The sequence below is a fragment of the Dipteris shenzhenensis genome, chromosome 9 (assembly GCF_047967505.1).
Source record: "Dipteris shenzhenensis isolate YYH24624 ecotype China chromosome 9, Dip_SZ_1.0, whole genome shotgun sequence".
Classification (NCBI taxonomy): Eukaryota; Viridiplantae; Streptophyta; class Polypodiopsida; order Gleicheniales; family Dipteridaceae; genus Dipteris; species Dipteris shenzhenensis.
Window position 1 is genome coordinate 39,908,515 of NC_141604.1, and position 12,978 is coordinate 39,921,492.

At 38.0% G+C, this 12,978-nt stretch overlaps 1 pseudogene; it reads left to right on the forward strand.

Moving 5' to 3' along the window:
• The first annotated feature begins 9,482 nt into the window (after nucleotides 1-9,482).
• LOC147898628 (uncharacterized) lies at nucleotides 9,483-10,484 on the forward strand (annotated as a pseudogene).
• Nucleotides 10,485-12,978: the final 2,494 nt, after the last annotated feature.

The following is a 12,978-nucleotide window of genomic DNA, read 5'->3' on the forward strand; positions in this document are numbered from 1 at the left end:
CTTTAAAATTGAATTCTTTAGCCTTGACTTCACTCAAGGTGACCTTGGTACTTTTGTTTCATGCTTGGAGGGTCTCATGGCACATCTAGCTTTAGTAAAACCTACCTTGATGAAGAGGATGCAATTGTAGTCTTTTCAAGGCTGCGACTAAACCATACTATAATCTATCCATGACATTGAATAGTGTGCCTAATCCAATGCTCAAGGGGGTAATCTCTTCTTTCTTAAAGAGGAGAAGTCGAGCAAATCCACTTGGGCATCTACATCAGGCACAACCCTCTCTCATGAAGCATTTGTATATTAAATTTGATTCTTTAAAATGCTCTTAATATAAAAATAAAGGTCAAACTTAGGCTAAATGCTGCAACAAGCACCCTATGTATAAGAAATGTGGAAAATGTGGTGAATGAATGATTCCACTTTAGTAGAGAGTGCACCACTAAAAAGGAGCAAGGGAATTTCTCCTCTTCTTATTTGTTTGATACAATTCTCTAGGATTTTTGCACCTATTTATTATGTCTTTGTAATGATCTAAAATCTTGTAATAAGCTTGTGATTGATAAAGGACTCTCCCATTATTATCACCTAATGTTATTGCAATACTCTACCCAATTTGTATTGAGGAGGAGTGTTGAGATTTGTACATTAAGGTGACTCTCCCATTATTATCACCTAATGTTATTGCAATACTCTATATAATTTGTATTGAGGAGTGTCGAGATTTGTACATCAAGGTGACTAGAGGGGAGTAAATCTACATCAACATGATTGGTTGACGTGAATCATGGATAGGATTTGGATTGGGTGATGGAGGCTTAGAAGCATATAAGATAGGTGGTACCTTGAGTGCTTTGTGTGCAGCACAAGGAGCCTTGACCATTGTAAGGCTATGTTAATGCAATCCCTTTATGATTTGGCTTATTCTTGTTTGAGTTCTACTCCTCCTCTACTTTCTCATCTTCTTCCTCTCTCACTTTTATTTCAACATAAATAGCTAGGCAATGAAACCTTGATGGACGAAGCCAATGTAGATACACATGTAACCATTACCATAACCTTTGTAGAGTGTAGGTAGATCTAGATGCAACCAAAGAACGCAAACTGCACCAAAACTTTATGCAAATAGATATGGTGTATTTCTTGGAACTTAGAGCAATAAGTAGAACCCTAAGCAATAGCAATCGATGCTGAACTATTCATGTTGAACTCCTTAATATGGGTGCAATAGTGGATAGGGAAGAAAATGCTAGCACCTCGACAACTTTAGGTGATAACCTAGATTGTGTCAATATTTTGGTGAGGAGGTTCTATTGCTCTAGATGACAAGCTATATGTAGTGGGCAATAGGATTCACACCAAAGGATCATATATGTGGTTGCCGGAAGGAGTTTCATAGCAGAAGGGAGTTTCAAGCACCAAAGTATATACATGCCGGACAAGGACCGTTGGCTTCCACATGAGCACTTCTCACAAACTTGCATCTGAGATTACTTTGGATTTGAGAAACTATGCTTCATATCCAATCCTAAAAGTAGATGACAATGACAAGGCTCCGTGGAATCTTCAAGTGTGCCGTAGCTGAGAAGAAAGCTTAATAAGGAGCACCTAATCTATTTGAAATCTGCTTGAAGATGGCCACACCTTGGCCAATTGAAGGAGTCCATGCTTCACTTGGCATTGCGCTTGAGAGGTGGTATGTAAATCTTTGTCAAGACTCTCAACAAAAATACTATCACACTCAAAGTTAAAAGCTTTCATCCTATCAACAACGTGAAGGCATAAGGAGGGAATCCCCCTAACCAGCAGCACCTCATCTTTGTCGACGACAAGCAGCTTGAAAATGGTCGCACCCTTATTGATTACATCCAAAGGAGTCTACACTAATGGGTAAGACAATTACGTTGGAGGTTGAGAGATCCCATGATATTGACAATGTAAAGACAAAGATTCAGAACAAATAAGGAATTCCTCCTGATCAACACAGTCTAATTCTTGCTTTTGAGTTCAAGATAAGGGAGAGACCTCTTGGGAATTGAAAGTAGCTAGACAATTTAGAATGAGTCTACGCCTTCTTAAAGTTTTCTTTGCTAAGAATACATCCCTCGATTAAACTTGGAGAGTTCTCGAGGGAGAAATGGTGACCTCCACAACACACTTGCATCGAGAACCCAAAAAATAGACCCAAAAATATGGCCAGAATGAAACTGAGCATTCCATTCGATATGCAAGCCTTTATCATGTGACGACACGTGTAGTGTTATTGGTTCTTCACACAATAGATCTCTTTATTACAAGAGAGCATGGAGATCCTTCGTGTGATGGTGTATGAGATGGATTCGACTTTCACCTAGCTTTTCTTTGGCCTCCCATGGTCCACCCTAGCATATCTTCCTTCCTAACCCTACCTAGCCCTCGATCACTCCCGTTTTGCTTCCCCTTGGACCAACGATCGTAACTCCTCTTTCATTCATCTTCCTGAATTCTCCCCTTTTAGTCATTCTTAGATTCCCTCTTTTCCTCTCACCTCGAGCAATCCACAACTTCATCCAATTCTTCCTCTCACATGCATAGCTTGATTTGCTCCTTTTCACTAATGCACAATTCAAATTTTAGATCTTTTCTTTCTCCATTCACACGTCAATAAAGGGCATGGATTTTTTCCTGGAGCTTTTGAGCAACAATTGACCCTAGGTTGGTAGGTCGAGCTTTATGAGACCGCAAGTTGCCAGGTCAAGCTTTCGGTTCTATCTTGAGTTCGATCATGGAGTCGCAAAATGTAGGATACAAGGTTAGGAAGGGAGAGTTGTCATGGGGTATTAGAGGGTAGCCATGAGGGTCCTATCTAAAGGTGTTTTTAGCTCTAGAGAGCCTTCAATAGAAGAGGCAATGTTTGAGTTGTTGGAGATGGCCAAAAAATATTCCATGAACTCAATCGATTCAACAATGATGAGGATGCCATGGGTATGTGGTTGCCATGAAGCTTGGAATTTCAGTTCACTACTAAATCCAAGTTGCAACACTTTTAATTTCATTGCAATTGAGGTTGTCAAGATCGGAGTGATCCTTCAATTGGCATGGGCGATAGATAAAAAAGGAAATGGAGGCGTGATAAGGTCATGATGTATGTCAAATCCTTAGACATGGGCATGGGTTGCCAAAGCCAAACAAGAGCACAAATGGCTTTTATGGAGTAAAACATAGGTTTTATTAATCTCAAGATAGATAGTTTTGCATTGAATATATTTTGGTCCAATATTCCTCAAGAATGCTATAGATATGTTGGTATTTTGTCTTTGTTCTATAAGAATATATGCCAAAGTTTTTGGCTAGAATTCATCATTTGTGCAAAGAATTGTATACAGCATGGCTCTATTTTGGATATGTTCTACAAGCACACGCTAAAATTTGAATTTTCCCTCCCTCATGTGTTGATAACCAACTTTCTTGCATCCCTCTCACAGCTCCAACCAATCACACAATTGCATGAGCGATAGCTTCATGTTGACCCAAGTAGACAATACCCAAATGCAAGCATAAAAAATGGGTAGTAAGAAATGCAACATGGAGCATATAGGTCAAGAATCCAACTCTCAAATAGGAAAATTTAGCAAAGAAGAGACGTCAAATGAGAGACAATGAGAAAAAGAGACATCAATTGAGAGATAGTAAGAAAAAGATTACTACACTTTATAGGTTGATAAATGTAGAGTTAAATGGTAAAGTCATTTCAAGAATACATTAGCTTTTGTCTTGATGCTTTTGACAAGGATAAAAAAAGAATTCCTTTCTAGGTTTTCTAAGTTGGTTGCTCAATTTTTCATCGGCTTATCGTTTCCCATAAAGACCTTAAACATTTCACAAAATCTTCTCAAATGTCTAGGTCCATGTAATGGCATTTTCATTTTCTTTGTTAGAATGTTGGACATAATGACCTCATGATCTATGAGTATGTCTATGATTGTTAGGAAGTCTATTATAGCTTCAGTGATGGCCAATTTCAATAGATATATTGTTTGTGATATAAGTTGCATAAAACGAGTTATAAAAAACGACAACAAAATCATGCAAACGACAACTCAACTCCGTTTTGGGGAAGAACACCAAAAAGTGTACCTTTATTAATAATATTGGGACAAAAAATATACTTCCATGTGAAACATTTTTTTAAAACCACTACTTTTATGAGAAAAGAATGCATAAAATAGTACTTTTGTTTGACTCTAGAAGCCAAAAATGCTAGAATTTTGAATTACAAAAAGAGTTGTATTATTCAAATTGGAAAACATGACAAATTACAAAGAATAAGAATCTCTTCCATTGAACTAGGAGAGTCCTTCCACCTTTTGCTTTAAAATATCAATGGTTTTTTGGCACAAATGTCCAAAACTTTTTAACTCAAATCCATACACAATAATTTCTACATCCTGCAAATTAAGAATGTCCACACAGCGATGGGTTTCACTTTTCTTTCATTTTTTTCTTTGTTTAATCATCTCTAGATCATACTTTCCCTTTAGTGCATCAATTGAATGAGCTCTATACCAATGTACTTTCATAACAGTAACAACATTGCCCCCATAGACAAGCTTTGTGACTTTGGCCAACCAAAATGGATGATTGTTTTCATCATCAGTAGCAAGAACTGCTATCATTGTGCCCTCATTTAGATCATTTACATTACCCTCCCACATTTCCTTCTCTTGTAGAAGATGTTTGGTTGATTTTCTAGGGCCAACATACATTTCCCTTGTTTCTCCATGGACCATTGCTAATAACTCTTCTCCAATTGGCATGTCATTGATTGTTGCACTACAATCCATGGTGCTTGTGTTAGAAACTTCAATTTCATGCCACACAAATGGTACATTGAGCTGAATTGCATCATTTTTGAACGACTCAATGAGTCTCTCTCTATACAACAAAATTGTGCCACAATTGTAGTGTTTTTGCTGGAAAATATGCATGTGCACCCCACAGTCTCCTTAATTTCATTCAAGCATTAAAGAAAATCCATTGAACAATTATCTTTTGGGACCTTGCTGTCTCACTTGTGGAAGAGAGTAGCATGTGCTTAGCTCGAACTATTGCACATGCTGGAATGGACAATAAGAACTTGAGTCCCTCTTGTGGGAGCCAAGTTTCAAGGTTGGAATATTTTTTGCTCCGCATGAGAGCATTTTCAACCTGTTTCTCTATTTTAAATTGATGTTGAAAGCTATGATCATTGAGCTCCACAAATGATGCATCATAGACACCTTGTCCAATTGCATATGATCTAAAATCATATGTCTCCTCAATTACTTCAATGGTAGGCATTGGAAATATGCATCTTGTAGCACACTGTAAATTTGTGAAAGATCAAAGGCACTTTTATTTGCAAGTTTGACAGAGAACCTACTGAACATCTGATCAATCTGATCATGTGTGTGTCCCACCAACAAGAACCCAATTTTATTTTATTTTTAAATCCCTCTCTGCACTAGCATGTTCAAGTATGCAAGCAGAACTTGATTTTTGTTCTCTCTACTTGTATTGTCAAGCTGTAAAAGTAAAGAGTAGGTGGTAATTGACCAAGCCATCCACCAATGATCTTTTGAAGTATTGTAACTGTCAAGTTTGGATCATTATGAATGTTAGGAAAATTGATGAACACTCTTGATGACAAGACACCGTTGAACACCAACGCTACAACAACATGCAATTGGATGAAGTTTTCCTCCTTCACATATTTTGGAGTGTGTATGAAGGGAGGTAGCATGGTTTTCTAATCATCCATACCATTAATGACCAAGCCCAGGTACTTTTCTTTCTTCTTCAAACATTTTTTCCTATGCTTTGCTGACTTTTCCCCTTCTGTGCTTTGTCGTTCTCTATGAATCTGTAAAGCTTTTTGAATTTGCTCTGCAATGTCTGAGAAAAATGCACAAAAGATGAGAACAATTTTTAATTTCAATTATGTACCCTTTAAAAAAATAAAAAACTCTTAAGAGAAACTAATGTACTCACCCTTGTCTTCTTTGGTCTTTATGGTGTCTCTTTTTGCTTTCAGCTCTACACAAATTTGACAAACGCCCATTCTGTTCTTCTTAGGAATTTTTACATGAGAGAAATATTGCCTCCAGACTCTCAAGAATGAGGGAAGGGAGAGAACCTCTTGCATACTCTCCTTGAATATATCTACATAAATATTGTAGACTTCTTTCTTTGTGAAACTATCTGGCAAATGAGTAAATGTAGAATTTGGCAGGACTTCCCCACTGAGCAAGACAAAACTTTGAAGCCATTGTCTCAACAATGAAAGTTGTGGTGTTTCTTGAGAGCCATAAGTTGGATGAAACTCCTCAAGTACTTTGCTTGAAATTATTTTCCCCATTCTTAAGTTTCCAATGGAAAACACTTTCATGAAGCTTGCTCTGCAAACCATCATATCACTAATAAAGTACTTGGTTGCCAAGGAGGAGGAGGCTCTCACTGAAGTTCTCAAAAAGAAATTTTGTTCCCATCTTTTCAACCCAAAGAAATGATGCCTTTCTTGCTTGAATTTTTAAAATCCTAGTGACCTCAAGCAATTCTTTCTACAACAAAATTTTCTACTTGCATCACGTATGGAAATTCTTGAAAGTATCCTTTCCTTCCTTGCACCTCTTGAAGTTCTTTGCTTAGCATTGCTGGCATCGATGCTCAATGTGCATGCTGATTGTCAAAATCAAAGTCTCTTTGAGGAGGGGGTGTGGTCGATTTCTTCAATATCCTTGCTAAAAGTGGAAGTTTGTGAAGGAGATGGACAAAAAAGGGAGGACTTGCTAGGACTCCTCATGAGCTCCATGTTACCACTGTATCATCAAACACAAATGAAATATTGCACCTTGTAAATGAGTCCTTAGAGACATGGAAAGAGTTTGTGTAACCTTTTTTTATGGAATTTAATTACTTAAATTTAAAAATTATACAAACTTTCTAAAAATAGAGAAAGAGTGCTTTAAAAGGAGGTGGAGAGCCTTATTTCTCAATTGCAAGAGTTGGAATTGGAGCTCGAGAGCACTATAGAGGCATACACACAATTTTGTATGACTTTTAAGCAAAGGTTGATCTTTTCCTTGTCTTGTTTAGTTTACATTCTAAAACTATAGTTTTTTAGAGAATATTACTTAATTTGTGATTAATGTTTTGGGATTCCACAAAGGCAGTTTTTATGAGAGTTCGTATATTTGGAAAAAATAAGGAACAAATTTTACTAGTCTAAGGTATAGAGTTAGTTATGAGGAGATATTCTTGTCTTTAAACTTTGGGCCGATTGTTTATAATTATTAAAACATAATTACATGTGAAAGTACACAACATCCAAAGGAGGAAAAAAAATGTTCTCAAGATGAATCCTCCATTCCAAAAGGAAAATAAGTTAGGATTCCAAAATCCAAACCTTGGAAGTCTTATTTTTAAGAAATGGTTCTTTAGAACTAGTGAAAAGGAAAGTAGGATTCCAGAATCCACTTCATATGAAGATTGGGATGTGGAACCTAACCTTAAAGCTTACAATGGTTGTAAAGAAACAAAATAGCTCTATTTAGAATTTTGAAATCCCAAAGTTTGGGAAGAGTGGACTTCTGGAGTCGAACTAATATATGAAAGATTTTGGAATCCTTTAAAAAAAAGCCATGTGGTGGAAGGTTTTTTAAACTTCAAGCATCAATGGGGGTTTTGTGGCAGTTCCCCTGATAGCAAGGGCTTCAAGGGAAGGCATCCCATCGATAGTGGCAGGTTCGAGGGGTGGCAGCCCCTCGAGAGCAGAGGGTTTGGGGGCAACACCCCCAATGGCGGGGTCTGGGAGGAATGCCCCCCACAACGGTATGACCAGTTTATGAATTTTCACTCCTTTGCTTGGGGAGTTCCTCTTCTATTTTTGGTAATTTGGATTCCAGAATCTGCATTTTGTAAACTTGGGATACTGGAATCCCAAAACGAAACACAATCAATTGGAACACAGTGCAAAATCTTGAAAAGGGTCATAAAAGCGCATTCGCCTTCTTTAAGCTTGTTGTTTTGCTTTGAAGTTGAATTCCAGAATCCCAGTTCTCCGCACTTGGGATACCAGAATCCCAAAAAATAATATGGTTGCATTGGGGAGGAACGCAATCATCTGGAATATTTTTTTAACAAGTGGAAGCAACGATTTCTATATGTTTAAAATGAGCAAAGTGCTCTTTTGGTCAAAATATTGTACTTATTATCTCCCAATTTCACAAACTTTATGTGAATTTGGAGAGATTTTGCAATGTTCTCTTTAATTTCTGTTTTTGAGATGTTTTTTGGTAAATATTGCGCTTTCATATTTCTGTACCTTTCAAACTAGGATTATGGAATCCTACCTCTTACATTTGCAACTCACTATTCTTTTACAACACTCTAGGTTTCATCTTACATGCTACTTTCCATTTCATTAGTTCTTCTTTAAACTTCTTTTGAGTGTCTAAAAAAAAGCCTCTTCTTGCAGTAGAACAATTTCCACAGCAAAGCCAATTGACACCATCAAGAGTCAAAAGTCGTACAGGTAAGTGCTCTTCAAATGAGATGGAGGCTCCTATTCCAAAGGCTTCAAAACCTACTGGCAATGATGATTCTTTTGAGGGAAAGAATAAAAAATCAAAGTATGGGCATGGTTGGACATCGACCATGGGAGTTCCTGGCCTTCATAGGACAGTTGTTGAGCCTACTACTACCTTTTTGCTTGTGACTAAATGTAAAGTTTTATCAAGTGATACTAATCAATTCCAATGGCCTGGATGTATCATAAATGTAATGGAGTAAATATTAGAAAAGATGTTCTCTGGTTGAGCGTGAACTAGGATCATTTAAAGTTGTTGTACTCCTTTTTCAAAAGGATTTTGGGCTACAAAAGGTCAATCCCCAATGCACACAACAATTTTTTGAAGGGCGATGCAAATAAGAGGTTTGGTAAGAAAATTTACTCTTCATCTCCTAGTTATTATAACTATAATTTGCATGTTCTTTTCCTAAGTTCCTATTTTCTTGTTGGATTTTAGAGTTTTGGTGAAGCATTTTCAGAGCACATGAAGAGTATTTTTGGTGGTTCAGATTCTGCAAGTACCTCTAATGAAGATGAAGAGATGCAAGAAGATGTGGACACCAACACTAATGATTCGAGTGAAAAGGAGCCAGTTCAAGAACCTTTTGTGCAAGACACAAGAACAAGAGGCAGTAAAGGCAAAAAAAGAGAGAAACAACTCTTAAGTGAAACTGAGATTGTGCCCTCAAGTCCAGGTGCACCCTTGTCAGCTCCACAAAGTGAGAATTCAGATAATGCTACCCACAAGATGTGTAAGAACACAAAGATGGTCGATCCTTTGCCTTGTGAGCTACCCATCAATTGTATTGAACTACCTCCCATTGATCCCAAGACCGAAAAAAGGCCACTTCAACTATGACGTATCAATGAAGTGTATGTTTCCAACATCAAGAGAAAAATGAAATCAAAACCTACAACCATGGTGCTACCACTACTTGTTTTAGTGGACACGGATCAATGTCCCACAAAGAACGCATGGATAAAGTCTCAAGAAGATTCTTATAAGTATTATGTTCTAGGTGGAACCCATGGATTGCTTGCAAAAAAAGAACTTTGTCTAGAATATGACCACATTGACAGTTATAAGACATCAATTTGTTGGATTTATGCGGGTTTGACTAATGAGGAGTGTACAATATTAGCCATGGATCATAATGTTGACTCAGATTATCGCTTACAGATGACTTTCATTCAAAAAATTAGATTCTTTCATAATGAATGGGTCAAGCAACAAAGTGAAGCCCGAATTGTTGATAATAAATTTCAAGTCACGGTTTGTGAGAGATATGTCCTACATGTACACAAGAATGCTACACGTGGTGCTGACCAAAAGCCTAACACCAAGCATTATGATAATTATTTTCAGTTGGCATTTCGTGATGGGGATTTCTGGAACCTGCAAGAAGAGATCTTGATTTATGGGAGCAAGGAAAGTTGAAAGGTCAAAAGATGTTGAAGGCTCCTTCTAGCTCTCATGGGAAAGCCAACGTAGATGAAGCCATAGATCCTCTTCTTGAAGACATGAAGATAACTCCTTGGAGATCTTTGCAAGGAATTCATGATACATCTCTAATAGTAAGAGTTCTAGCACGTGTGAAGGCTGGAAACATCTCCTTAAAGGAGGTGGGAGCAGAATTTGAAAGGCACATTTTCTTACTTTGCTTATTCACTCAAATGTTATAATAATCGTTTTCACTCCCAAGAACTTGCTTTTAGCTTCTTAATAAACGTTGTTTTGTCTTTGCAGGCAAAAATCTTATTTGCACATGCAAATATTATGATAGAAAAGTTGAACTGTAGTGATTGGGATGAAGTTAGGAAATACCATCCTGATTCAAGTAACCCAAAGGAGCTTGAGAGATTCTTATTTCTATTTGAAAAATGTGTAAGTGGATTCTAGAATCCTACCTCCATGTTTGTAAGGTTCATCTTCTAGTTTTCATCTTAAGGTCACATGAACACTCTTTCAATTCTAAAATCCACTTCTAGTCTCATCAACATGGACTTTGCATTCTAGGTTCTAGCTTAAGGCCATATGTGAGATTCTAAGATCAATATTTTCATTTTTAAGCCTTAACAATCTCAATTCTTGTCAAATCTTATGATTTACATTTTAAGATGTGAACTCTTTGATACCATTTTAAGTTTCAAGTATCTTGGGTCTTACTTAATATCTATGAAATGCAGAATCGAGACCCTCATGTTAAGTTGAGGGAAATTCCTCAACCCTTTGAACAATTGTTGTCTTGTTGTTGAACAAAGAGGAAAAGAAGAGAGCAAGAACAAACAATTCAAAATGTTCCTGGTTTACACAAATATATTTCAGATGATGTGGATGAGCCTCCTTTGCTTTGGACAGTTCATGAAGGATGAGTAGAGGAGATGGACACATTTCTGACAACTCATCCTTGTACTTTAGCAATCGTTGATGCTCCATATGGTTTCAAAGCTCCAAAGTCATTCAATGATGATGTGAAGTATGGAGTAAGTGCTCATAAAAGAGTCATTCAAACTTTTTAAAAAATGACAACTTATGAATCATGGGCACTCATATTTTTTCATGCTCATGATCAAATTACAGCTGCTAAAAAAGCCTTCACAGATCTTAACATGGTGAAGATTTCAGATGATCATATGGTACTATTTCTACTTTTTCTCTTCTTTATCCCTTTCTTTTCTTTTGGTTACATTTTTGTGGCATTTTTTAATAGAATCTTACTTGCAGGACTAAACCCAACATCCATGGGTACAAACTTGATCGACTTTCTTGGGCATGGGAGTTTGCAATGATTAGTTTTCACTCTCCATCTAGATTAAGACTCAAGGGACATATAATTTTGCCATTAAACGAACTCGTACAAATGTGTTTGAGAGACCTGGCATTTGCAAAAAGTTCAGGCATACGAGTGGTAAATTAACAGGCATAATTAATCCTTATCAAAAGCTTCAGCTTTTGATGATGGATTAATTGACCTTCTTTCAATTAAGGGAGAATGGATAATGGAGTTGTTTACCGGAAGAGGCACCACAACTGTCAGTGCTCTAAAGAGGGGGAGAAATGTTGTTGCTATTGAGTGTGACCCCTTACAGGTACAATTTATTGAACAAAGAGTGACGGCACTAGGAGAGTTGCCAGATGAGCACTAGGAAGTGGGAATGAAGACTACAGAGTCTGATCCAAGGTTTTTTAATGCTTTTGGAGAGCCTCAACCTCCCATTGGTGAACAAGCTATTGGGGAGATTGTAGATCTACTTGATTATGAACCAGATGCTATTAATGAGGAGGATGAAACAGTAACCACCAATACTCTTGATGCTAATCTTGAGCAACAAGAGGGAGAGGAACACCAAGTAGAAGAACATCCACAGATAGAATAGTCTTTCTTGCCTTTTTGTCCATTACTCGAATTGTGTTTGTTCACTATGAAAGTAGAGAAAGGGTTATGCAACTTAAAATTTTATTTGTTCACATTTTAAGATCTCACCTTGAGACCCAAGGGAGCGGGTCTCTATCCCGTCGTAGACGGGTCATGCAACTCGTGTTAATCATATAGATTTGACAACAGAAGAGCATGTCAATAGACCTCACCCAACCATTAAAAAAATGAACAAACAAACATCACAACACTTGCTTGCACCTACATTTCCAATATACTAGGAGGCAGTTCCGTGGCTACATGTAGTTGCATCTGCGAATCTCAAGTTTATAGCAGCTCCGAGTATGAGATGGCTGAGAAGATTAGGAGTTTTATCCAAGCTTCACACCTTCCACTTGCATCTTTCAGATAACACTTGGGTGCTTCCAGAGGACGTGGGGGCCGTCACCGTAACGTAGCACAGGACGTGAAGCTTGATATAAAAGGATTTCAAGCTCCCTAGCTTGATGGCCAGATGTGAAACCATCTCAAACTGTAAGGGAATGGTGCTCTTCGCGGCCAGAGATCGTTTCAGCGTTGCACCCAAAGACTCGCCCAATGCGACGCTGTTACCTTTTAGATTCAACCGCAGCATTGTGGTGTTCTCGTGACCTTGATAGAACGGTGCAATCCAATCCTGCCCAATTGGTACCTCCTCGTAGGCAACAGAAACTCGCACGTTCTTGTAGTAGATCCCCATCTTGTTGTTGGGATTCCGCGCGTTGATCGTGAGCTGTATGTTAAAGGTGAGATACGGAGCGTCCCCAACGCGATCCGTCGCTGTTGTGTTGTGGGACTGCTCCGTGACATTGAGCGTGGGAACGTGCAAGTCTTGGCCGACATTGAGCCAATCGAGCCAACAAGTGCTGTGGGGCTGTGCTGTGACATTGAGCGTGGGAACGTGCACGTCTTGGCCGACAGAGTACTTGGGAGCTCTGGGTTTAACCACTAGCGCCGCAATGCCGCCAAGAATTTGAA